This window comes from Rhinolophus hipposideros (genome assembly GCF_964194185.1).
Source record: "Rhinolophus hipposideros genome assembly, chromosome: 17".
In the NCBI taxonomy this organism is placed as follows: Eukaryota; Metazoa; Chordata; class Mammalia; order Chiroptera; family Rhinolophidae; genus Rhinolophus; species Rhinolophus hipposideros.
This window is the reverse complement of record NC_138063.1, coordinates 13,444,139-13,472,046: the sequence shown is the minus strand read 5'-3', so window position 1 is coordinate 13,472,046 and position 27,908 is coordinate 13,444,139. Positions and strand designations below refer to the sequence as shown.

The 27,908-nt window shown below is 42.0% G+C and overlaps 1 protein-coding gene across 8 annotated transcripts in view; it reads left to right on the top strand.

Moving 5' to 3' along the window:
• NEDD4L (NEDD4 like E3 ubiquitin protein ligase) overlaps nucleotides 1–27,908 on the top strand; it is a 315,839-nt gene that overhangs the window by 126,169 nt on the left and 161,762 nt on the right. For 2 of the 8 annotated variants that reach the window (XM_081079099.1, XM_081079106.1), the window contains exon 1: nucleotides 3,872–4,024. The exons of 3 other annotated variants lie outside the window; for them this stretch is intronic. The gene's annotated coding sequence lies outside the window, so the exon portion shown is untranslated. Of the gene's footprint in view, nucleotides 1–3,871; nucleotides 4,025–6,057; nucleotides 6,221–26,114; nucleotides 26,266–27,908 lie in introns of those variants that run through there. 3 more of the 8 variants (XM_081079107.1, XM_081079109.1, XM_081079100.1) reach the window with 3 other exon arrangements.

Below are 27,908 nucleotides of genomic sequence, written 5' to 3'. Positions count from 1 at the left end.
GAGCCAACATGGTACTTGGCACATGGTAGGAGCTTGATAAATACTTGCTGAATGAGATGGCATCTGAGCTGGCTTTCCCAGCCTGGATTCATAAATACACGAGCCTGGATCATGAAACTTCAGGAGAGGAGCTGCACCATACACATGAGTAGGGTTTCCAGGCGGGAATTCCCGCCTGTTCTCAGGAATTTTTTTTGCTTTCCTATTCTCGAATCCCAAGATATAAACTGTTTTCTGTTCTCCACGGTGAATCATTTCTACAAAGTGACGGCCAATACTACCAACCACCTGGGTTCAAGGAGCTGATTTTCCCGACTTCCCGACCAACTTTTCTCAGGATTCGGGAACGGAAAAGCAGAAAAAATTCCTGAGAACAGGCGGGAATTCCCGCCTGAAAACCTTAGCTATAAATAGGAAAAATGTTTTAAGAGATACATTGTGTGTAGTATGTTTATTTCCCATTGTGGGTATTACTGGGTTCAAGGAGCCGATTTTCCCGATTTGCTGACCAACTTTTCTTGGGATTTGGGAATGGGAAATCGAAAAACATTCCTGAGAACGGCTGGGAATTCCCACCTGGAAACCCTACATATGAGCACTCTGAGACTGGGGGAGTAAAGGAGTGGTTCAAGATCACAAATAATTCCTGATTGTCAACACTACTGATTGCGTGTTAGGTGCACCATTGATGTACTAACAAGAGATGAAAATGGCAGGCAAGTACCTTTATGACTTCCTATGACAGGCTTGCTGATTTCAGAAAGGTGAAGATGCTATAAGTTGCCTAAAATGAAACGAAGATAGTTAACGGCATCAGGTCTCCTGACACTTTGCTTATCCAGTTAGCAACTCATGTTAGCCCTTTGACAGTTTACCACTTACTTGAATGTTTTTACTAGGTTGTCTTGACGAGCTTTGGAATGTCTGTGGAGTTCGTTTGTTTCCTGCCTGTCTTTCTGCTGGGTTGGCTGTGGGGGTGCAGCCCATAGGTCCTTGTGTCTGCCTGTCAAGGGAGCTCAGTAACCATCTAGTCATGTGGAAAGCTGCTGTGCTGGGAGCTGGAGAACACAAGAGTTTGGGGCCTCCAAGAGTTCATTATCAGTTGCTAATTTGAGCTGAGCCTGGCCCTTAAATGTGGGCCATAGATTTCCAGATATTAAAGAAAAAGAAAAAAGATCCTTTAATATATAGAGTTGTCTTTCTTCCTGCTTACTTAATTTCTGAGTGTTTGTAAAAAATTGGAATTCAAGTGTGGTATGTCATGTTCCAACACAACATGGCAGCCTGCGTGGCTGTGGGGGTGTGACTCTGATGGTTGCAGAGGTTTTCAAAGTAAAGTTGCTAAGAAGAGAGGGAGGCCAGTGTGTGTGTGTGTGTGTGTGTGTGTGTGTGTGTGTGTGTGTGTGGTGGGGGCCATGTGTGGACTATTTCTTGATACAAGCTATTTTATATATGAGGTGTTCTTTGCTCTATTTTACGTATGACAGTGTACATCTGATTAGAAGACAGAATGTACTAAAATTTACCTCTTGAATTAATCTAGTATAAAATTGCACTAAATGTCAGTCAAGTACTTAATTTTATAGTGGTTTCAAATAACCTATTGGGGTAATGTGGGTACAAAGGCAGGACATTTTACGTAGTATAAACTTCTGAAAATGTCTATCTTCTTTTGTACCTAAAAGAGGCACTGGCCTTCTTCTGTTGTACTCCAAGCAGAAGCTGCTGCTACATGGAGACAGATTTGCCAGCTGTGGCATAGCTGGTCACCCAGGCCTTTGAACAGCTGCCTAAGAAGCACATGTAGTGTCCTCACCCTGGTACTTGCTTCGAAGTCACTAGTATCATTTTAGAGAGTGTCCCAGTGACACCACTTACGTGCAAAATTTTCCGATTTCCTCCTTCTCCATGGCCCTCCAAATAGTTTCACCAGGGACTGATGGGGGCTTTTAGGGAGGGAACTGGTTAGGAGCATTTCTTCAAATGTCACCTGATTGGTAGCTCTTTGTTTGTGACCCGATGTCCAGTGCCTTCTCCACTCTGGAGAATTCTGCACAGAACAAATCTCCTGCACCCACCCAGGTCGTGCCCGCTGGTCAGGGCCCAGCTCAAAGGCTGTCTCTGATGTATTCTGGCTCTCCCACTTGGTCTCTTCACTTGGTAGAGGTGCCTGCCTCATATTTTCCGTTAGAATTGGCTCTTGGCTGCTGCATTCTGGGAACAAACACACTGGCTCTTTGATTTTCTTTTCTCTGTTTTGGGAATTTCATTCCTTGTAACCAAATCACCAGATGTTGGGTGGGGGAAGACGAGGTGATGGCAAAGAACAGAACTTTTATCCTCCCTCTTGTATTTAGTGGCCTGATGAAAAGCCTGTGGAAAAGAAGGAAGGTTGGGACGATCTGGTGGGGAAGCATGAAGGTTGTCCTTGAGCAGCCAAACTTGCTGCCAGGAGGTTAATGCAATGGGGAGAATGGATAAAGATGATGTGTAGTTTGTGACTGCAATACACAGGAGCTACCACCAGATGGCGATGATGGCTTCTTGGCCCTTTGGACTCAGGGACGCCTCTTCTCCGTGAAGGTCCTTAGAGCAGGTATAACCTTGACCTGGTTCTCAGGCTGTTGTCATTCATATCAAAGAGTGGTATTGTAAGTAACCTGTGAATTCCACTTTAAGAAACAATTTCCTTTTTAAAAGCCAGCATTTAAGGAAAAAGACCTGGCTCAGTTAAGAGCCTATTCTTTTCTTTAACAATTTTGGCTCTTAAAAGTGGGCATGATCTTGGCCTTGAAGTGGGAAGCTACAAGGAAGTGGGGGCAAAACCCTCTAACTTGGGCTGCAACTTGGTCTCTCTGGCAGCGTTTGTGCCGAGGGACCATGTAATCTGGCTTTGACCGTTGTATGTCAAAGGGGTCTTTACCTTGGCCTCCGTGACTGTTGGAGACATTGGTTAAAATAGAGGTAGGAGAAACAAAGATTTTGCTGTTGGATATGCACTGGATCGGTTTCTAAGTTGAAGGACGGTGAGAAGGGTGCCTGGCTAATTGAGGACAGTACTTTCAGAGTCACAAGCCACTGGAGGCGAGTAGGTGAGAGCAGAAGAGGCAGAGGCCTATAGATTGCAGGACCACTGGTCTCTCCACCCGGGATCTCACTGATTTTGCTCAGTGGTCCCTGAAGGAGGTTTCAGGGCTCCGATGCTACAGGTAGGGAAGCCAGAGGTGAGACAGGTCAAGAAGCTTGCCCGGAGTCCCCAGCTAGTGAGGTCGTGGAGATGGACTCCAAAGCCCGTTTTGTCTGATGAAAATACGTGCTCATTCCACATATATGAGGACAACAGAGCAAGTCTTTCAACAGTAGTATCCAGAGGAGTCTCTTCATTTCCTTGAATGTCCTTCCTCTCACTATTGGCATGAACATTTAGGAAAATATGCCATGCATTTTCTAAAAGGGACATGCTCTATGCCTTGGGGTCCCAGAGGTTTCAGGGTCACCTCAGCCAGGCCAGGCGTGCACATCTTACCGGAAGTTAGCTGTTAACGTTCAGGATGTTTTGCAGGGGGGCAGCGTTGTGGGATCGTGGTTTGAGTTGGTGGTTGTGTCTCTGGAATCTGCAAAGTTCCCTCTGTAAAGTCATTGGCTCTGCTGCCTCTGATGAGCCACTTCGCTCTTCCCCACATTGAATTTGCTCTCACTTTGCGCGCGGCAGGCACGAGCAGCAGCTGCCAGCCCAGACAGGCCTCAGCAGGATACCAGCCGGTACCGCTGGAGGGTGTTGGGGTGGGTGGCTCTCAGTGGGGCCCTCCCATCTCATCTGGGAGTCTTCCTGGGAGCTCGGGCTCCTGGGAGCTCGGCGCCGCCCACCTCCGGGCTGTTGATCACCTGTCAACAGGGGGAACAGGCAGAGAGGAGGCTTTCTCCTCGCTGCTGTTGTTAGGGGAAACACACTACCATCTGCCTCCAGACCAGCTCTCTCTGTCTCTCTTCCCCTTTAGAACGAGGTCTTCCTGCCTGGAATCTGGTAAGTGCCACAAAGGATTCCATTTTCCTTGGTTAACATCAAGAGAATGTGCTCTTATAATGGATTCATTAGTTTTAAATGTGCCAGAATTTGGGGAATGAACCAACCTTCCTCCTTCCCTCCCTCCCTCTTTTCCTTCTTTCCTCTTTTCTTCCTTTCCTTCCTCCTTCCTCCCATGTCCATTAAACATTTTTTGCATGCTTCAGAAATCAAATATGTGCAGTGCAAATGTTTCATTCTGTGTATAACCTCTGTCATCTTGTTTGAAACCTATTTTTTTTTTTTCAATGCACTGAAAAATCGTTATACAGATATTGCTCTCTGGTGCCTTCCCCCTTCCCTTTTGTGAATACATGAATGCGTTTGTCATCACTGTATTCCTGAAATGTCAAAAATAGACACAGTGAAAGGATTTGTCATGCAGAGTTCAGAAATTTCACCCCCAGGTGAAATGAGGGACAGATCTTTAATTTTGTTTCTTTCTGTTTAGACTTCATTGTGTGTGAAGTTCAATTTTAAGCACAGGTAATGCAATCAGCGAGGTCACAGTGGGGCAGTGTTTTAGATTTACCTTCATTGTTTTAGATTTGTCTCCTGGGACACAAACACCTTCCTCATTTGTTTTATAACCTTTGCAGGAAATGCGTGAGGGTGAGTCACATAACTCCCAATTTTAGCTTTCACTTGTGTTCACACGGATTAAATGCTTTTGCTCTGGAATGAATAGATATTCAGTTAGGAACTTTACAAAAATTTAAATGAGGTGCTCCGTACTCCTCCGCCTCCAAACATATAAACTTGTATTTGCTTTAAGAGAAAGTAAAACTGACGCTTCGTCTTTTCTTGACTTGACGTTAAAGGGGACTCGCGTGAGATGTCGTTAAAATTGCATACAGAAAATTAATCTCCAGGAGTCTGTCATCTTTCTCTTCTAGATTAATCTCAGTAGCAGGAATTACTGTGGTTCTACTTTAAAAAAAAAACACAAAACACTTGCATCACATAATGCTTTGTGGCAAATTTATGCCTGGAGGAAAATTCAATTATGTAATACTGGAATGGAAAAACCAGGGCCATGTGTGCTCCTTTTGGGTGAGTCTATACACAGCCTTAGACAGCATGGTAGAGGAGTTCCTGGTCATTTTTGTGAGTTGTGGAGGAGACGTGTGTGGAGGAGAGGTGCCCAAGCATGTGCGCAACTTGAAGCATGACAGAAAGAACACTTGTCAGACACCTTCAAAACCCTGCCTGTTGGCAAGGTGTGAAATTGAAATTCTGACCCTGTTTGCTGCACGGTGACCCCTTGTTTTGCTTGAGCATTGAGTGGTCTTGGGTCCCTGGATGTGTGAGAAACAGCAGAGCAGCTTAATGAGTAGGGAAATGCCATCCTTTCTGTGTGTGACTTGAAATGGTGGAGTCGAAAGTAGCATCTTAAAAGGAGGTGTTTCCACTGACAAATGGACGATGGGAGACGCAAACTCTGAAGACCGTACCTGTTTAGGCTTCCTTCCTTGTAAACTGCCTTGCACGTGAGGAGAGACAGTTACACCTCATACGTGATAAGGAAGAACAGGAAATAAACCCTAGAGAATGAACTGCAGCTGTGAGTGGAGAACAGTTGTGGAAGAAAAGAACAATCCCCTTACCCCTCCAAGACACTCCTGTTTGGCTCTGCTCCCTCTGTGCCATTGCAATGCCCTTCTCCTGAAATGACCCAAACTGTGTGTTTGGCAACAAGAGGCTGCTGCTTTATCTAAATGCATTTTTTTTTTTCAGCTTGTGAACTCCCATCCCTTGCCAAGGGGCCTGTGTGCCTGGTTAATGATCTTTAATGTAAATGATTGTCTGCCCGATTAACATTTAGCTTGCTTGGTACCAGACAGGTTGAATTCTGTGGTCCTCCCGAGATTTATTCTCTGCCAGCCATCTGCCCACCTACCTGTAGGAACTGGGCACAGCCAGTTCTCTCTGTTTGTGTGCTCTTTCCCTCGGGGGGGGGGGGGGGCGGGAATTCGGTGTGAGCCAGATGAGGTGGAACCAAAGGTATTGGGCAGAAGGGAGCAGCTGCACAGCATGCTGTGTGGTGGGAGGGCTCCCGGGTGGGTGGTTTTCAGGCTCCTGAAATTCAGAGACGACCTAGTGAGCCTTTCCGCTGAGCCTGCTTTCCAGAGGGCTGCTGACTGGAATTCCATGCAGGTAGCCGTGATCGTGGGTGGGTGATCCCCATGTCTTAATTGCAAGTGCTGGCTGCCTGGGTCTCTAAGCTGCCTTAGCAACTGTCTGCTCAAGTTACCTTCTTCCTGGTAGGTCACCTGTTGGCATTTCTCCATGAAGGAAATAGACGCGTGAATGGTCTTGCAACTCTGGGGTGGGTAGAGTTAGCCTTTTTCTTCTGACCTAAATACTCGTATATGTATTGGTGATTTCTACATACTGATGCCTAAAAAAAGATAGGAAATAGCTTTCATAGCCACAAAAATGAGAAATGTCCTTTTTTTTTTTTTTAGTGATGTTAAGAAACAACTTTTACAACCCGTTTTAAAAAATCGGGTGGCACCAACCCTTAATCTCTCAGGTTTCCCTTAAGAATTACTACTCCTGTTTCACGGTTGATTATTGAAGTATTCCTCTCTAAGTAGAGTGACATGAAAGAAACCCGGGGACATTGGCCTAAAGCATTTAGAAGGCACACACTTCCATTTGATCTTTCATCTTTCGCTGGCCTTCATTTCCCTCCAGGAAATGGGGTCTGTCACAACCGCTGGTAGCAAAATGATGCTAGGACGTGTGCTTTTGGTCCTCTGAGGCAGAATGTGAGGGATTGAGTGGCACCCAGCGTCATGAGCCGTCTGCTTTGACCTCTTTCCCAGACCAACTTGTGCTGTATGCTTGGTTGGTTTGGCCAGTTGTAGAATCTGATGTTTACTTTAGAATCCTGGGGTGAAAAGGATTAAGAAGGGTTTCAAACCCAGATTCCTTATTTCTAGGGAATTATCGGGTTTATGCATTTATTTATTATGCATTACATTTATTTATTGCTTTAAAAAGTACTAACTCTTAATAGTTGAGGGGGGGAACATCCCATAATTTTGCTTCTTTGATCTTCCATAGTGATAATGTTTTCTGAGACAAATACCAGTTTCTATGGTCTACTAAAAGATTTTTTAAAAAGTTGTTTAATCCATGTTGAAATCTTACAGTGCTATTGAAGTCTTATTATATTTGTTTATATTTATTGTGAATTGCTTTATCGTTTCAGTTGTGCTGCTTTCCTCCCAGGGGATGGGTGGCAATGTCTGGACACATTTATGACCGTCCTCTAGTGGGACAGGCTAGAGATGCTGCCCAGCCTTTTACGGTGCCCAGCGCAGCCCCTCATCACAGAGAAATGTCCAGCCAAATATCAGTAGTGCCCAGGCTGAGAAACTTTGCTTTAAGGAATGCCCCAAATTAGAAATGTCCTGGAAAATCTGAAATCTCTGGGCAGCCTATCCATAAGGAATAAAAGTTTTTTTTGCAAAAGTGTTTAATGGGTCCTGGTTGGATTAACACATGAGTGGACCATGTGGATTGTATAACATAGTATTAAGGTGGTAAACTGTCTTTCTTTCGAGGTAGAATTACTGGCCAAGTGTCTTAGTGTAACATTATTTAGTAGATAGTTACTTGATAGTTTGCTAGTCTCATCAGCCTGAACAAAGGATTTGATGGCATTGTCAGGCAGGAAAATCCACTTCCTGTGTGGTGGAAATGACTCCGTGGCTACTGCTGGGAAGACCCGGTCTTGGTCAGCTCATCCCCGAGGCCATCTGTGGCAGAGGACAGGCTAGGGGTGTGCCCGCTTTTAACCTCACTGTGTCGTTGGAGTCTGAAATGAGAAGGACTTGTGGAATTTTAGACACAGAACGGAATGTCAATTAAGTCAAATCATCTTCTCTTTCGAGATAAACTCCAGCGTGGAAAGGTGGACTTCCCTTTTCTAATCATCCCGATGTGGTTTCTCCCTTGTTTCAGCTCTCAGGGACATTTTCCCCCGCTCAGTGAATGCACTTTGCAGTTAATCACATGCTCATTTTTGGCATCTTGAGTTGTCGGCCTACCTTGCTCTTTGACATCGAGGTTAACCTTCTTTGCACGTCACTCCTTAATTCGGTCAAATGAATGTTGAGGAGGGGACAATGACGTATGCACCTTTGGGTTCGATCGTAGCCATAGAAGTGTTTTCCAGGTTTCAGGCCCCCAAGATGCTATTTGTTGATCAGATTTAAATGACACACGAACTTAACATGACAGAACCAGTCTCAGTATCCAAAACTGACTTCCAGATTGGTGTTCTTCATGCCACAACCCACTTTATACACATGGAAACCCCTGATGTCTCTGACAAGCCTAAGCTCTCTAAGATGGTGGTTACTGTAGGCATAGATTAAGGCTGGTCTGTTCAAAACCCAACTCTTGATGGTGTTTCATCTGATACTTGCATTATTCTTGAGTTCATTTTAGTTCTTTATGCTTGTGTTTGCTGTGTTCGCTTAAATAGCCTTTCTATGGTAAATTTTAAATAGTAAGAAAGCCAAAATTGCACCTTGGAACAGGACATTAGAGAAAAACAGAAAATCTGAATAAAGTATGGCCTTCGGTTAATGATATTATTAATATATCAACCTTGACAAAGATATCATCCTAATGCAAAATGGGGAAACTGGGTATGCTCTGTACTAGCTTTGAAATAATTCTATAACTCTACAGCTGCTCTAAAATGAAAAGTTTATTTAAAAAACATAATCCTAAAATTGCCACCATTTTGTTACAAGGATATAGTAGTTCATTGTATTGTTTTCTTTTTCTGTGAAATAGGCTCCCACAGAATTGAATTCCTTTTTTGCCTCCCTGCTCTCTAGCCACGAAATAGATAGCCACGAAATGCCCTTCTCAAAATGTGGCCAAATTGGTTTGAGCCATTTCAAACCATTATTGTGTGCCTGCCATTGCACTGACTCATTCCTAGGTGGTACAGTGAAAAGACCAGACAGATTTTTCAGGTTAAAAAGTTACATCAACAGAAAGTGTATTTGTGGGTGCCAGTAGAAATATAATCGGCTGGGAATGCTACCCACAATGCTCGTTGGACAATGGGACGTGTCCTTTTTCTGTTGGGCCTCCAAAGGCGTCTGGGTGACAGATGTCAGTGTGTCCCTGCAGCCTGGTGTTATTCGGTGACTCTCAAAGGGACTAAGGAATTGTGGTTTCTGGGCACAAAATACACATGTGGGCCTATTGTATGTGATAAGCCCCTAAAAATATTTTGGTGTGTGTAGAACCATGGATGTATTATGGGAGAAACAAAAAATTAGTGTGAATTTTTAAAGTTCTACTGGAAATTGCAGTACCTCAGGCCCGTGGCTCCCACCCTGCTCCTCTGCTGGCATGGAGAGTGGGGACCAGTCTGAGAAGCACTGGATTTGGAGATAGAAGAACTTGAGCCCCAGTCAGTTTGAGTCAATTACCTTAGCTGTACACAGGCATAATAGTCATCCTGAAGTTTTGTTGTGAAAATGCAATGAGATAATGTAAAATACATAGCTCCTCAGTAACCTTTCGTTTCCTCAAGCTCTGGCCTCCTCTGTAATACCTGCTGTAAGAGTTGTTGCCCTGCAGGCTACAAGCCTCCCTTCCTGCCCAAGTTTTTAAAGCTAGAACGAGACGTTAGACATGGGTTCATCTTTCTCATGTTACAGCCGCCCTGGGAACCATGATCTTCCTGTTAAACTCCTTCCCTCTGGTCACCGTGGGCCAGGCTGTGCTCTAGGGCAGAGGTACTCAGTGGGTTCATGGACCTGCAGCTTCACCTGGGAGCTTGCTAGAGATACACGATCTTGGGCCCTGCCGCAGACGTACTGAATCAGAGTCTGCTTTTCACTGGACTCCCAGCTGCCTCCTGCACAGTCAGGTTTGAGTGTGGGAGTCTCTGCAGGAGGAGACACAGCGATGGTTCACTGGCGAGGACAGTGCAGGTCCTTTCAACAAGTGGATTCACCCCCTCCTCCCGCTGCACCCCTCCAGTCTGCCTGCCCCTGCCTCACACCCACCTCTCCCTAGAAGGGGCTCAGCGTCGATCTCTTTGGAGGCGGGTTCTTGCCTGCTTAGTGCAGCCTGCAGCCTGCATCCCCCTTCATGCACAGCCTTCATCCTTCGGGATTTATCTGTTATGTCATGCTCGTGAAGCTGGGTTAGTGCTCTTGCTTTTATTTCCTGACTCTGTTCGTGTTCATTTGTGCATTGATGGTGCATTTTCACATCACTGATGTGAAGGGCCTTAAAATGCTACTGTGTATATCACGGTGAGAGTTTCATCGTCGTCATTATTATTAGCTCCATTTGTTTGCTGCTGCTGTTGGGGTGTGTGTGTGTGTGTGTGTGTGTGTGTGTGTGTGTGTGTGTAAAACTGATAATATTAGGCCTTGATGCATACTTGAATAAACCTTTATTGGTAATTATTCCTTTAATTATCCAAAAACTGAATTGGCAAGCTAAAGTGACCACAAGGGGTGAAATCATTGCCATAATAAAATCCTTTACTATTGGATTCAGTATTTCCAGTCTCTTACATTTTAGTTTTAGAAGGTCAATTTTTAGAAAGTGGAAGTAATAATGTATCTAAATTCAGCAGCTGAGGTTTACACTGGAGGAAAGATTGTTGTTATAATATGTAGTGTTCGTAAATGTATAAGAATAAGAGGGGTTTTTTTAAGGCATCTTTTTATACCAAGGAACAGATGATCCATTTTTCTAAACTATGTTAGCTGCACCCAAATTAGTAAATGTTAAAATGACTATGACTGGTAAAAACATTTTTTAAATTCTTTTTGCTTTTTATATAATTAAATGAAATTCTCCATTTGGTAGTTGATCTCTCAGATAAATTAAGTCTTGCCAGACTGTCTGAGACAATAACTAGTGAATCAGACACTAAAACCTTGCAGCATTTGAAAAATAACGACAGCAATTTGTATGGCATAATTAATTATAGACTTATAAGTATTTAAAAATTTGTACTTATAAATCTTAGCCTGGCTTGGGTGAATCTAGTTCAACTACTACTGTGAAAAAGCCATTACTTCCAGCCACAGAAAACAACCAGTTTCAAAGAATGGCTTTTAATTTAAAAATTCAGCCTTTTTGGAATTTAAAGCTCTAACTGACGTCGTTACCAGATTTGTCATGGTATTCATGCACTACTTCGCTTTCCAGGCACAAATGCACTCAGAATGGTGAAGGACGATTCATTTCTTCATAGTAAGCATTTATTTTCCTTTTGGTGTATATGTGACAGGTAGCTGTCTGGGATACAAGGAGGATTGGATACCTTGACTTCAAAATGCTTATAGTCTAGTAGAAACCTTGCAATTCCCACTGGGCAGGCTTTCATGGGACACTCTAGCCAAGTAAATGAGTAGGCATCTCCACAGGTGAAAATTACTTTTGTAATTTAACAGACGTTTGACATTATGTTGACTGGCAACAGGTTGTGGTGTATGGGAATTGCATGTGTTTCTGAGATCCAGTTAAGCTTTTAAAACCAGGTTAGAATTTCCATCATGTTTGTAGCATTAAACATTTATTACATAAAGGGTTTCATAAGTATGCTGCATCTTTCTGAGAGCCACTTGGGTAAAAGTTTAAAAAAGAAGGAACAAGGTGCTAAAAAAAAAAAAGCACTAGAAAAAAGATCAAATAGTTGGAGATGAAACAAAACGCTCCAACTCTGAAATATATAGAGTTCAATGAAGAAAGAAAAGGAAAAATAGGTTAAAAAACAAAAAGTAGGAAAGACAGGAACTCAGTATTCTGTCAAGTAGAATGTGTATCTGACGCAAATATCCAATAGGCAATGAGCACCTCAATATAAGAATTTGGGTTGCAAGTCAAACTAATTGAACAAATGTTACTTTATGAATAATAAGATATTCTAAGACCATCTACCAAGTATGGTAAGTAATATAGGATCAATTGTAGGTATCCTCATTTAGCCTGACCTATGTGTGTTTCCTGCTGTTTAGATCATTAGTCGTCTTAATTGCTAATGAACTAATGTGGTTTTATGGTCACCAGCTTCTAGCTACTACTTAAACAATCCTAGGCCAGTAGGAGTGTGAGCAGTCGAGCACTGAGCCAACAACACTCCTGGTAAGCTGTTGTGTTCACAAATGGCCAAAGGGAGAACAGATTAAAGAATGATAAATAGTCACCTGGCAAAAATATTTGTCCTTTTTCAAAATTATGGAAGTTATATTTAGGAGAAATGTTTTTGGTAAAAATATTTGAAAGTTTGTTTTATAATCATAAGTAGCTTGAGTTATTGTGTCTAGAGGGAGGGGCGTGTGTGTGTGAAAGAGAAAGTGGGGAGGGAGGGAGGGAAAGAGAAGGAGAGGGGTAGGTGATAGGGATAGGAGTTTGTCAGTTGGGAGAGGGAAATGAGATGATTAATTGGTGTGGAATAAGAACAGAAGACATGTGGGATGTAGGCTCTTGAAACTTCAGGGCGTTCCATTTAGTCATTAGGTGAAGACTTATGGAGAGATGGTGGAAACCACCAATAATTAAGAAAATAAAAAAGTATAATGAAAAAGGTCCCACACACTTTTCCTGGTATTCAGGTAGAGTGTAGTTCTGGTCCAACCAAATTCTTCTTACTTTCTTTTCCACCCAACGGCTTAGTTTTTCTTCTAGTCATGCTGACCTGCCTCAGTTCCCTGTCTATGTTCTGATTTTCCCCTTCTTTGTGCCATTCTCCACGCTATACCTTGGGTCCTCCGTGTGTGCCGGCCCTGCTTACTTGGAGAGACCAAGTAAGACACCATACAGACACCATCTTCTGTATGAAGGCTTCCTTAATTCCTTTCATTGCGATAAGGCGATTCTCAGAGGAATACAAAATGCCCCCCTGTGCACCTTTACCTAAATATGGCTTAGTTGAACTGGACAAAGTCAGTTTAAAGATTATACCATGCTTTCTACTTGGATGAAACCAGTTTACTATGTTCATGAGCTGTATTCGCACTGGGACACTACCTCCTGTCCTCAGATGTCAATCCTTGGAGGACACATCTGCCCAAGGATCAGACAGATCCATCTTTGCCTGTCATGGTAACTTAGGCATAGAGATCTGGCATTTGAGCTTAAGATTTGTGGGAGAAATCACAAAATAGAGAGAAACCTGGTCAGAAGAGGCAAGGGGACAGACCACACCACTGAAGAGACAGCTGGCTAGACTGGAGGCATTGCGTGGGTGTATGTTTGGGCGAGGCCTGGTGGACAGTCTCTCCTGGACCTCATCAGGCACATAACAAGCGTTAAGCTTGCAGGAAGCAATTGCACTCCCACCTGTATACCTCCAAGGTCATCCTGAAGCCACAGTATTGGATTGTGATGGGAACATGGGTGACCCTCAGATACGGTGCCCCCACTCCTCCTTGCCCAAGACAAAGCCTTTGCAAGTGCCTCCCCTCCCTCTGGTCCTTTGTACAATGAAACACACTTTAGTTTCGCCATCTATTCCCTTCTCTTTCAGCTTTAGCACGTAGCTGTTTGCTAAGAATAGAAATGGTTAGAAATATTTCCACCAGAAAGTGAAATTTAAGTATTTCAAAATATAGTATGAGAGTATCTGGAAATTTTAACTGGCCCAACCCAGTTTATTTCTTAACCATAACAAGTAACTACTAATTGCCGTTGAACCCTGGAAAATAGAGGTTATCCTATTTAATTTTAACAGGTGAAAACCAGAGTACCATGCAGAAAAAAAAACAACCCAGCCCACTAAGTACCCCATTTTAAAGATTTTTCTGGGGAATTAAAAAACAATTCTTGGTTATAGCCAGTACTGGGCCTTGAATATGAGCTGTGACTCATAGTTCTGGAGTAGTATTCCGCGCCCCCTTTCCACCTCCCCACCTCCGCCCACCCTGAATAGTGAGTTAAGGCACTTAGGATTATATGCATATAGAATAGGTATAGGGGACATTGTCTCTGGGATTGTTTTTCCTGGTGCAATGGGAATATATTAAGGTACAGTTGATCCTTGAACAACATGGGGTCAGAGACACTGACCCCCCACCCCCGCCGACACAGTCAAATCTGCTTATAACTTTTGACCCCCCCAGAACTTAACTACTGATAGCCTGCTGTTGATGGGAAGCCTTACCAATAACATTAACAGTTGATTACCACATTTTGAATGTTTCCTGTATTATAATACTGTCTTTTTCCAATAAAGTAAGCTAGAGGGAAGAACTGTTCCTAAGAAAATTGTGAGGAAGAAAAATTACATTTATAGTATTTATTGACAGTATCCATGTGCAACTGGACCCATGTGGTTCAAACCTGTGTTGTTCGAGGGTCAGCTGCACTTGGGTCACCAGTCTGGTGCGGACAGAACCAGAGGCTTGAGAGCTTAGGGCCCCTGAAGCCTATTCCACCTTTGTAACGTCTCTGCGACCCATGTCCAACCCCCAATAATGCTCGTGGGGTACAGTCACACAGGGCCTCGTCTCTGCACGCTCACCCGTGCACCAGGGACTGACCCCTGGCTATGGATCAGGGGCTGCAGATTGCTGAAATGGGATGTCTCTGGAAGGTGGAACTGTGGTCCTTTCCCCAAAAGAAGTGCGTGCAGCCTAACTGGAAGGGATGTCCTCTCACTGGTTTCAGAGACCCTTGGGAACGGTCAGTGGTTCCTACCAGCAGAGTTGCTGTTGGAATGCGGATTAATAGCAACATCCTACTTACTGGGAGTCACTGGGGAGAACACTCAGGAACAAAGTGGAAAACATTAAATATAGAACATGTTACACATTTATTTTTGGTTTCACTTCTTACAGAGACTTAGGGGAGCAATCCAAATACAAGTATTTGCTTTTACCTGCAGATAAATTATTGGCACATTGGTTGTTTATACTTGAGTCAGAGCTTCTAAAATTTGTTTCCATAAGTAGGTTGACCCTCCTTCTCTGCCTATTGTCATAGGGTCTGAAAAGGGAAATGTGAGTCCAAACTCTTTCCAGGTCATAAAAATAATTCTAAGTGAGTGGAGCATAAATGAATGTGATTTTATTTGAGTGTCATCTTCAAGTTCCCGAGGCCAGGTTGGGACCTTTTAAGTCTTCTGAAGTTCCCTGTAGTGAGAATTAAGGAAGTAGTAGCAGTTTTGCTCCTGGCCTCAGACACTTTTCTATTAGGTCAGAGCTGCTCGCCCTGGGATAAGCAGACCCTCTTTCTGTCCCTTTAGCATCGATCTTTAAGAGTTTTTGTCTGAAGCGATCCCATAGACAAGGTCGCTTCTTGCAGTGGTACATTGCTGACCCTGGAAACCGAGTGGGTTCTGAATGATGAGTTCTGATTACCTCCTTTATGTATCAACTTGTCCTGAGGGTGCGTCTCAAACGTATGAGGTCACATTCTCAAATTAGTAAGTTCACTATGTGACATAAGAATGAATCTTTGTTGATTTAGGATCTGTGGTTTCCTAGATTTGGAAGACTGCTCTGATAACAGAAGGTTTAATATTAGGCTAAATGTGTACTGACTCCAGCATTGATTCTGGTTGTAATGTTTTTTTAAACCTATGTATGAATCTAGTCACTATTCCCAACATGTGAAATGCAGGGTGAAAAGTTAACAACTCAGTGTGGGAGATGGGAGAATTTGTCTAAACTTGGCCTGTACTAAGGAAATGGTAATAACTCTTCCTCGTCCTGTTGGTTTGTTAATCCCCTGCTCTTACCGTGTTTCCCCGAAAATAAGGCCTAGCCGGACAATCAGCTCTAATGAGTCTTTTGGGGCAAAACTTAATATAAGACCCGGTCTTATATAAAGTTTTGCTCCAAAACCTTGCATTAAAGCTGACTGTCTGACTAGGTCTTATTTTTGGGGAAACATGGTAGAATGCCAACTAATACATTAATTCTATTGCTTGCATTGTGGTGCTTAAATTTTTTATCTTAGGTACTTTCTTTCTTGTTCTTTCTAAAAATTATAAATATTGTAGAACATAATCACCTAGAAAGGGAACACCATCTTCATTATGAAAGAAGAAGAAAAATAAAGGACTTGAGTATGCATCATCATAAATTAGAAAAAGAATGACTAAACAGTGGCTGTGACGGCCGAGTGGTTAAGACGTTGGACTCGAACGACTAAACAACCAAAAGCTAGGAAGGAGGAATTAAGAGCTAATAAAGATAAAAGTTAAAATAAATGAAGCAAAATAAAGTTTAAAGGATAAATAAATCCAGTAACTAGTTATTTGAAAGGCCCAATAAAATAAACGCCCACCCTAACTGAGGAAAAAGGAGAGCAAAAACAGATTATGGGAATAAGAAAGAGATGCAGGCGGGATTAATCGCCTTTATAAGAAAATGTTACATATAGCCCTATGGCAACACATTTGAAAACAGGGATAATGTCTTAGTAAAATACAAATTACCAAAATTGATCCAAGAAGCATGGAAAACTTGAAAAGACCAATTACTATAGAAGAAGTAGAAAATGTGATTAAAAGTTACATTGAAAAAGGCACCAGGACCCCATGGGGTTCTACCTGAGTTTTATGTAACCTTTAAAAAACAGAAAATTTAATTTACCCTTTAAAAAACAGAAAATTTAACCTTTAAAAAACAGTGTTCTTTATCCAACTGAAGGATATGGTAGAATTTGAAAAGGTTCCTAGTTCATTTTATAAAACCAGCATAATTTTAGTACTTGATACATTTTAAAGAAAAGTACAGACCAATAGTGTTTATGAAAGTAAATGCAAAAATTTAAAATCATTCATTAACAAATAGGCTCTAGAGTGCATCGAAAGGTTGATGCACTACAATCAATAGTTTATTTTAGCAACACTAGAATGAGTAAGTGTTAGGGACTTTTATCACCATCATTCATTATACTACCCCAACATATTAAAGGAGAAAAGTTTATGCCAGCCAACAAGCCTTTTGAAAAGCCATTTGACAAAAGTTAAGCTGCCAATCCTAATGTATTGCAATCTAAAAAAGCAAAAGAGGAATAAAAATAAATTACTTAAACATAAAAAAGTCTCCATAGTACCAAAAAAATCACCCCAACCATACTTATTTCCTGAGAGGCAAAACACTAAAATTATTTCAACTGTAATTAGGAATTATAAACGAATTCTGCTTTCAGAATTACTTAACATTGCCTTAGAGGTTCTACTGAATGCAATAAGACAGTGAAATGTTCACACGTTTAGAAAATCCAAGCGTCTCTAGCAAAAAAAAATTAAATATCTATAATTAATAGGAAAATTTGTCAAGGTAGCTGGATAAAAATTCTCTAGAAATCGTCATCTTTTCTATGTTTTGAAAATGAGAACCTGGAAATGGAAGTCAAGTATTTCTTTTCTCAATAGCTGTAAATGCCCTAGGAAAAAAATTGTATCCTTTTCAGTGAAAGATATGAAATAAAATATATGTGACATGAATATTGGTTATTCCAAAATTAATAACATTTATTGCAAGTCCCTTTAGAATTTTCCAAATAGTGAGGTTTTCGCTTTCTTTTTTTTGAACTGAATAAAATAATCCTGAAGTTTATATAGAATAAGTGCATAATGCTTGAGAAGAGCCCAGACAAATACGGAAAAGAAAACCAGTGAGGACAAATTTGGCTTACAAGTGATCGTAATGTGCTAAGAAAGTCTGTGACCAGATCAATGTGGTATTGGTACAGGATTACATAAGTAGTTCAATGGAACAGGACTGTGTTTCATTCAGTAAGAGAAGTTAATGTATAATAACACGAACAGTTCGGTACTGTTGAGAAATATTACATTATTCGATGGATGGTATTGCCTAACCTATTCTTTCACGGGTTAGGGTGAGCGAGAGAGATGGACCTCTAACATTATAATCAGAAATAAATGCCAGAATCTTCAAATGTAAACAAGTAATTCAAATTTATAGGAAATTACAAGAAACTACTTATATAATCTTGGGGGTGAGGGAGAAGGTCTTACGCAAGATTTGATACCCCAGAAAACATGTTGGGGAGGGGCATTTGTAACGTATGACAGAAAAGGGGTTATTGTCAATAATATTAATAACTTAGGAAATGGCAAGAAAAACACGACTTGGGATATGGGCCAAGAATATATAGCTCACAGAGAGCAAATGCAGACAGCAAACCTGTGCAAAATAATTTGTTTGCTAGGAAAATGCATATTTAAACAACAATGAGACATTACTTGAAACCCATCAGACTGGTAAAAATAGAGAAGAACACTTTTTGCTAGCAAGGGTGTAGTAAAAGCAGTATTCTAATAATACTGATGGAAATGTGAATTGCCATGCTTTATTTGGAAAGCAGACTGGCAATGCATATTTAAATTAAAAATTAATATAACTCTCCTAAGCAGCCTTTCTCCTGGCTACCAGTCTTGTACAAATAGAAGTAAGGGCCTGTACACAAAATCGTATGTACAAGGATGTTTATTGTACCACTATAGCGGCAAAATACTGAAAATACAAATGCCCATCGTTTGACAGAATGCTAACTTATGGAATATTTGTCCAGTGTCTCATTATGCAGCCATTGAACAGGAAGAATTAGAGCAATGTTAGAGTTGGCTTTGGAAAGGTTTCTGGGAGAAATGGGTTACATGAGACGGTGCAGAAAAGTGTATAATATTCAGTTGTGAAACAAAGACATAGTCTCCCTGTGTTTGGCCTGTGTGTAAATCTTTGAGCGTGGAGAAGAAGATGAAGGCACTCGTTATCTAAATTAAGAGGTGATGGGGGGGGGGGGGTGGGAAGCGGCCAGATGGCTCAGTTGGTTAGAGCAGGATCTCTGAACAATAGGGTTGCCTATTCGATTCCCACCTGGGCCAGTGAACTGCAGCCTCCACAGCTAGATTGAAGACAATGAGCTGCCAGAGGGGCAGCCAGAGAGGAAGAAGGAGAGAAGGAGGGAGAGAAGGGATCTCCAAGGCTCCTCCCTTCTCCCCCCTCAAAAGTGAAAACCCAACCGTGGTGTTAATTGCATCCCATATTTTTCCCGTGGAGTAAGGACCTTCTGATTGTGAAAGTTACACATAAACATTTTTCTAAATCTAAAAAAAGAAATTGGAAAGATTAGAAGGTAAAAAGCTATCAGCAACAGAAAGAACATCACTCTCCAAGGTTGGCATTTTCCTTTCACTTGTCTTCTGGTAGGGAATGTGTATGTTTACATAATTCGCATCATAATGTAAGTACACTTTATCGTCTAATTTTTGGTCATTTAACAGTCTAATATGTGATATACAGCATTCCATCTTCTCAATGCACAGTATCTTATTTAATCATTTCTTTTCTGCTTAAAATTTCAATGTTTTCTATAAGAGAGAAAAGGTGCCATGACTATCTGTGCAAATACATTTTTTTAGAAATTGGATTATGTTCTTCTGATCCCTCCCTGGAAATGGGATTACTAAATTAAGCACTAGTAGGATTCAAATCCTTTTGGTACTTATTACCAACTTGCTTTCCTAAAGTGTGGTACCAATTGATGTTCCCATCAGCATGAAGACGGCTTCCTCAGAAGATGAGTGCCAGCCTGAAGAAGAAAGATGTGGGAGAAGAGCCTTCAGAAAGAGACACAGCCAGTAGGATACCAGGCACTCCAGTGGAAGTGAGCTTCAGAGGTGTGAGGAAGAGTGAGAAGGCTGGGGGAAGGGAGCGCAGTGGGTGGGGTGGGGAGGCCCGGAGAGGAGAAGACCCCAGGGGGCCTTTGCTCCCAGGGGCTGTATGGGCCAGCATGAGGAATTAGCATTTTATGCTTGTAGGAAGTCAGCAGAGAGAGCTGCCAGACAGGGGAGTGGCTGGATGTGATTATTGTTGCAGATAAGAGTGTCCCAGAGGCTGGTTGCAGCCGCTTCTGTGTGAGAGAATGGTTTGAACATCCAGGATGGAGAGAAGGGGATAGCTGGGGATATGTATGTATACACACATGTACACAGAGGGTCCCCCAAAAATGTATACACATTTTAAGAAAGACAAAAACTATTAAAATTGTAATACTCAATGTATACTGATAACAGAACATGAATACAAGTCATGTGTATGCACTTTCTTGACACCCCCAGTGTGTGTATATTTGTAATTGAGCTCTTAGAGCCTACTGAGGGACTGGATGTGTGAGGGATACAGAAAAGAACCAAATCGAGAAAATCTCAGTTTGAACAGCTGGCTGGGTGGTGGCCACCGAGATGCAAAGGGTTAGCTGAGGAACAGGTGCGGAGGCAGCATCAGAAGCTGGTGTTAGGTCTCTTAGATTTCCAAGTGGACACGTCATGGAGATGGTGGAAAATGAGAATGGAGCTGAAGGGAGCGGTCAGGCGTGGGTAGGTCTTTAGAAGTCCTTATAACCAAAGGGACTGGGCAGGGTCGCAAAGCTTAAGGTGTTTCTTCCATCTGAAAATTTGTTCAGGATCCTAACTGTCCTACAATAATGAGTGTTAGGAACACAACCTTTTCTTAAATCAGGGAACTGTCTGTAAGCTGTCAGGTTGTACATACTTGAGGATGCAAATTGTTGGGTCTCGGCTAGCACCTTAGGTACCGACTGAGTGGTGTTTAAAGATTCAAGAGACCTTTCCCCTTCTTGATGAGATGATTTTCAGATGTTGTAATAAAGTCGCTAGTGACTTGATTGTGTAAACCTGTGAGGCATGTAACCACACATTGTGCGGGTTTTTTGTTTTTCGTTTTTTTGTAAGGAGTTGGAAGAGAAGGCTGATTCACGTTAGGAGGATTTGATTTAAGGCCTTGTAAGGAAATTCAAGACTTGGTGCTATTATCACCAAACCTTGCCTGTGTTATGTAAAGATTTTTGTCTGTGGCATGTTATCCTTGTTTTGTTCAATTTATTCCTCCTCCTGCAAGTGTCCTAGTTTCTCTTCTACTGTAGCTGGTTTTGAACAAAATAGAAACTTGGGTTTTTTACCCGCCCCCCCAGAATTTGGATTCTTCATTTGTTACTCATTCTTTTTAAATAAGTGATAATACATGCCTCGCAATTTTCAAATCATGTTTTCTTTTTTCCTGATTCTAAAAGAATTAGATGTTGGAAAAGATAAAGGATAAAGCAGTGATCCTCCTGTAATCCAAATAGTCCTTTGGCTGTATGTACCTGGAGATAGTTAATGTATTTGGAATAATGCTATAATGTTGTTCAGAATGATGCTTTCTAACCAATAATTTATGGCGCACATTTTACGATAACTTGTAACATTTCTGGAAACACGACTTTTGAAGCTTGCGGAGTATGGATAAATTCATGACGGCTTTTAAGGGAGAAAAAAATCTCAAGATGATCGCAGTAATTGACAAATCTCTGAAAATTAAAATGAAAAGTAAACAAAATAGAAACACGGTAAAGTCTTTGGGTTTCGAATACTCCAAAGTTCAAATGTTGTGTTCTTAGGAAGATCTTGTTTTGAATGAAGTCAGCCTTCACACTTTGCTTACTCCTGCAAATTTAATTACCTTTTACTTAAAATTAAATTTCCTTTTATACACATCCTCTGTTTCCAGTTGGAACATACCGATCCAATATGACCCCTTGTGGTATTTCGTAACATCCCACGTTATAAGCCATCCCAATTTTTAAGTGTGGTAAATAAACAATAATGAGCAAATTCTTTTGGTAATATGTCAGAAGTGCTGGGAGCCATAAAAAAATGTGCATTTAATTGTACATAATAAACAATGGAAGAATCTCCATGAATTTTTAACATGATTTAGAAATTTAAATTTCGGGAGAAAAAACAATCCCTCAGGGATGTAAGTGAACAGGGAAGCTGCCTTTCCTATTGGCTGACTTCTGGGAGAACCACCCTGGTCGTCCTAGGTTTGCCCCCTGTGGCCTTCCTTTGTTAGTAAGGGCTGGGGAATTCCAGGAAAGGCTACTATCCTTTCTGCCCCCTTTTCCAACTGCGTGCTGCCTAGCTGTGACACGGAAGTATCTGTCTCAGGACACCAGCAACTTCCTGTTCATCAAATCCAGACCTGGATTTGCTCAGCACACTACTCTTCAACCTTTATGTAGCCCTTGATCCCTGACTAGCTCAGCTCCTGCTCCTGTTTTCCTTTCCGACACCCTTTCTGTTGTGCCTTCTTCTCCAAGACTCGAATCCCATTTCCTTATGATCTTATTTGTTTGTTTGTTTTTACCTTGGAAATCTCATTGTGTGTGTCTACTATTGCCACCATGGAGATCAAGACTCACAAGCTATAAAAATGTATACACGTACAGGTGTAAAAGTTTGCAGTTGGGCTGTTATACGAGTAGATAGTTTTATGGCTTACAATTCTTGACATTATCCTGCGAATGTTTTCCCATGATTTTTTTTTTTTTATTTTAAGATTTTACTGGGGAAGGGGAACAGGACTTTATTGGGGAACAGTGTGTACTTCCAGGCCTTTTTTCCAAGTCAAGTTGTTGTCCTTTCAGTCTTAGTTGTGGAGGGCGCAGCTCAGCTCCAGGTCTAGTCGTCATTGTTAGTTGTAGGGGGCACAGCCCACCGTCCCATGTGGGAGTTGAACCAGCAACGTTGTCATTGAGAGGATGCGCTCCCACCAACTGAGCCATCCGGGAGCTCAGTGGCAGCTCAGCTCAAGGTGCCGTGTTCAATCTTAGTTGCAGGGGGCGCAGCCCATCATCCCTTGCAGGACTTGAGGAATTGAACTGGCAACCTTGTGGTTGAGAGCCCACTGGCCCATGTGGGAATCGAACCGGCAAACTTTGGAGTTAGGAGCATGGAACTCCAACCGCCTGAGCCACCAGGCTGGCCCCACCCATGTGTTAAAATATTGCTTGAGGACATGAATCTATAGATACCTATAATTTATTTTCTCTATGGTTGGTCATGAAGGTTGCTTCCAGTTTTTCAGTTTTGTTTTTGTAATGAATGTCTTGGTCAGTGTCACTCGACTCTATCCCTGATTAATTCCTTAGGAAAGGTTCCTTGGACAAGAGTTATTAAGTTAAGGCTGCGGTTTTATTTAGTCCTCTAGATTGTCTGTGGATTATTCTCAGTGATACCCCCCTTTTTAGGCCTTCTTCATCTTTATTCTATTACAACAGATTCTCGGCAGGTTTCCTTGTTTTCAGTTTCAGTTAACTCTGGGTTACTCTGTACCACTGCTAGCCATGCTCAGTGATCTTGGAAACTACAGCACGTCTGGGGCACCCCTGTGCATATTCCTTTAGGAGCTTTGGCTGCATTCATGCAGCCAGCCTCCATATCTTCTTCCTGGACCCCCCTCCCAAGTTGTGTGTGGGGGGAACCTGCAATTTTGTACATGCTGCAACTACTCTTATGTTTATGGTCCTGGCTTCCATCAGATTTCCTTGCCACTCAACATCCTTGCCTTTGCCCAGCTCTGCTTCCTTTTGCTCTCTGCTTGTTCCAGACTTTGAGATTCTTGACTCAATCTCTACTCCCTGTCCCACTCTCAGCCTATGACCTTGTCTTCTCCTTTGGAAAAGCAAAACCATAGAACACACCACAGCAGTCCTCAGTTGGGGAAATACGGGTAGAGGCCAGGGCTGCTGCCAAACATCCTACAATGCACAGGACAGTCTCCCCCGACGAAGAATTGTCTGGCCTCAAATATCCAAGGTGCCTAGCCTGTTTCAGACCTACTCGCAGACCCTGGCCATCGTCCCTTCGTTATCCATTCATCTCTGTTCACTACAGCTGCTTTGTGGAATGGTGGTTTTCTTTTTGGGATATTAGATTTGAGCAGTGTCAGGATACCCTCCGGTCATAGTGGGAGCAGGGATAGTAACACTGGATTGGGCCTGGATGTTTGTGTTGAATCCAGTTTAGCATCTGTTCTTAGATTGTGGTGCCGTTCTGGTTGGGTCCTAATTGCCTCTAGATGGAGGGACTTGACCTAAGACTTCTGATATTCCTGTCATTGTTAACATTTCTTAATTTGGTATTAAGATCGTTGTTAATTAGGTTTATTTGTGTTTTAGTGGAGGTTGGGCAGAAGCTGATTTCCATGAGTTGGGGAGAAAGATACAGGTGACATGAAACTCACTTGGTCAGTAAGTTTGATTGTAAATGGAGATAGCAGAATTGGAGTAGGAAAGGTCAAGTGTGGGCTCTGCCTCCACCTCCAAAATGAGTTTTTTCTGTGCATTTTTCAAGGCAAAGACTCAGTGGACAAGGAGAGAATAAATATACTAAAATGAGATGCTTGGCTGTGGGAGAAAGGTTATTAATCAGAAATCTGAATTCTGTCTTCATTTTTATATTACTACTTGGCATGACATGACGATTTAATTAGTGTTTTAGTTTACTAGGGCTACCATAACAATGTACCACAGATTGGGTAGCGTAAACAACAGGAATTTATTTTCTCACAGTTCTGGAGGCTGGAATTCTGAAATCAAAGTGTCAGCAGGGTTGGTTTCTTCTGAGGTCTCTCTCCTTGGTTTGCAGAAGGCCTTTTTTCCCTGTCTCTTCACATTGTCTTCCACTGTACCTGCCTGTGTCCAAATGTTCTCTTCTAATAAGGACACCAGTCTTACTGGAATAAGGCCCACATTAATGACTTGATTTTAACTCAGTTACCTCTTTCAAATAAAGTCACGTTCTCCAAATAAAGTCACTTTCTGAGGTACTGGGGATTAGGGCTGTAACATACGAATTTTGGGGGACACAAGTCAGCCCATAACAACTGGGTAATATTTGATGTGAAGTCTAAGTGCATTTTATCTTGAAGAGAACAGGCAAGTTATTAAATAATTTATTCTGTCTGTGTAGGTATATTTTCTTATAGTGTATTATGGTTCTTTTTTTTTAACCCTCCAGCCAATGTGTAAATGTGAAATAGTTTATCGTTTTAGATATTGTCAAGAAGGTGGAGTTTCTGCTCTTAAATTTAGATTGTTGAGTACTTGTGGGTCCTCACCTGCTGACTGCTAAAAACTTGGAGTAGTTTTCTTCTTTCAAGAACTCTACTGAAAATGTTTGGAACTGTCAACCTTTCTGACCGTGAAGGTACACAGGGCTTCCAGTAGTAACCCAGGACTGACTTTCTCCACCAAGATCTCAGCCATCCTCCTGGCCACGAGAGGTCTCTGGCTCCCCTGGTGATCTGGTTTGTTGTCCCAGAACCTGTGGGAATCCCAGCCTTTGAGCACCTGTGGGAACTTAAAAGTCTAGTTTAGAGTTTCTTAGCTGACATGCCAGGAATACTTAATGAGTGAGCATGCCACCAAATTTGAGTTAATATAGAAAGTTAGCTTTTTGCACAAGTGGGAACACTTCCTGTTTCAGCCACACCCAGTGGGCTTGTAGACTTGCTTCCAGCGAGAGAAAAGAGGAGGCGTAGCTTAGAGCCAGTCACAAGCCAGAGAAAGAGCCTCAGGAGTGCAGTAAATAGTGATCAGGTGGGTGCACCGTACCCCTCCAACAGGACTCTGTGCCCTTGATCTCTGCCTAAGGGCACCCAGCTGGGTCGTTAGAAAATGGCTTGCACACCAGAGGTGTGGATTTATAGGGTAGTGCTGTCATCTATCATGTGACATCAAATCCTGTTTGTCAGTTCTGTTTGGTGTTGTAGTTTGTGCCATAGTCATCTTTGTTCCAAACCCGCCCCCCTACCCCCTTTCAAGACTGTAAACCCTTAGAGGGCCAGCAGACTGGGTGGGGACCGGGTGGGGGCCTCGAAGGCAGGGACTGGAGAGAAGCTGAGTTCCTTGTAAAGGACAGACCTCGAGCGCCTGTCTGCCCAGAAAATTCGGACATAGCCTGAAATGAGCACATAGCCCAGCCCTGACGTACAGTTACTTACAAAACCCTGTGCACTCTGGCTATTGCCTGTCCTGTTAGGAATGTGTTTCTCATCTTTTTACCTGTTGAGAGCTGTCATTTAGAGATGCAGTGCTGCGGGGAACAACGTTATGGCAGGTGTGCTATCTCAGCTAAATGCTGAGCTGGGTGGAGTTACTTCTTCCTTACGGTAGGGGTGGAGCTTGACTCATTGCTTTTCCACCAACGAGCATTTCTTTTTAGCTGTCATTGAAGTGAATCATCAGTATAAGTAAGCCAGCTCGGGGCATTCCTCGTCAGTTGTGTTCCAATTGACTGGTGGCCTCTGAGTACCAGCAGAGGTTCAACACAGGGAAAGGAGAAGACACGGCCAGGCATCCTGAAGGTCGGCAAGGTAGGTTTCCAGCTGGGTCACTGTAATGCTAGCCCAGCCAGATGTTCTCTGGCAGGAGAGGTGGCTTGTTTTCCGTGAGCCTTGAGGATAATTATGGGTAAGACAAGGATGCCATTGTGTGTTTATTCTATGAATGCATAACATCTCCTGTTGGCACGGAGTTGGATTTTGGCATAGGACTGTGTTTATGTCAGTGGCATTATTGTAGCTCATACCAAGATTTTCCTTTATAAATTACTTCTTTCTGGTGTTCAGGGTGAGCCGTAGTCAACCAGTGTTATCCCCCTTATGTATAGACGGGATGGTAGCAAACAATTGAGACTTGAAAAGAGTTGTCATCTGAACTCTCCTGATTCTTTACTCTTTGCTTCTTATCTCTGTCTTGACTATTTAGAAACTCCGAAAACAAAGGTGTAATGGATACTTGTCCATTTTGAAACAATGGAAGATGTAGACCACCGAATGTTGTTCTCTGATTTAGAAATCACTGGTTTGGGAGGAAACAGTTGTGTATTTCTTCTTGTTTTCTTTTGGGTCTCTCTTTTCTCTATTTTGAACTTAGAAATCTCACTGGAGAAGAGGGAGACCCAGTTGTACTTGGCCTTAAATGAAATAACATTTGAGGTTTTGAAGTTGTTTGCTTGGACAGTGATTTAGGGTTTATATCTGAATTTTTGGTTGGTAGTGATAGAAATCTTTCTTCCCCTTTGTATTTGGCTTACATGTCTTATTCTAAGTGCATTTGTTATTGTTGTTGTTACTATTGTTAGTTTAAGAGACTCGACATGAGCACCCAGAACATACTCAACTGGATTTTTCCTTTGGGTTTCGCTGTCATTTTCCCACCTTACTACTCATATGTATGAATGTATTTTATGATTAACACGTGGTTTTTCTTTTTCTTTACTGTCTCATTTGATGGTGATTCATAAACTGTTAGTTTGCTAGTTAGTATGTCTGTATGTTGCCAAAGCCTGAAATACACTGGAATGCAGGCCACACCTTTATGTTAATGAGCTAGATTACTTTCAAAAAAGTACTCCTAATGTTAAATGTGGTATAACATTGATGGAATCTCAGGCAATAAAAATGTAACAATGATGTAAAGTAGCAAAAGCTGTTGTCAAGTCTCAGTAAATCTTTAGCAAGCTACTTTATTGCACATTGAGAAGTACATTATTTACACGTGTTTGATTTAGATTGTGCCAATCAAAAAGAGAATAGAAACCAAGTAACTACACTGTAAGCTAAGAGGCAAATTAAAGAACTGATGTACTGATATTACCTTTTTAAAATGTCTGTGAGGAGGATAGGGTGAGTTTTAATTCCCATGGGAATTTGAGTAAAATTCAAGTAGAATCGAGAGGAAAAAATTTTTCTATTTCATTAGGAAAAAAGGAATGGGAATGATTCTCACAGATACATATTTTTTTAATTAAAAAGGTTTTTTTGGAGTCGTATTACCACTCAATGTTGATTTAAAACAACACATTTAGGACATGTTTGTTGTCACTCTAGAGCAGGGGTGTCCAAACGGCGGCCCGCAATCCATTGTTAATTGGCCCGCAGCAAATTCCAAAAATATATTTAGTTTACTCAAATAAACCAGGTGAGGCAATACGTACTTCACCTCGAGTGAGTGG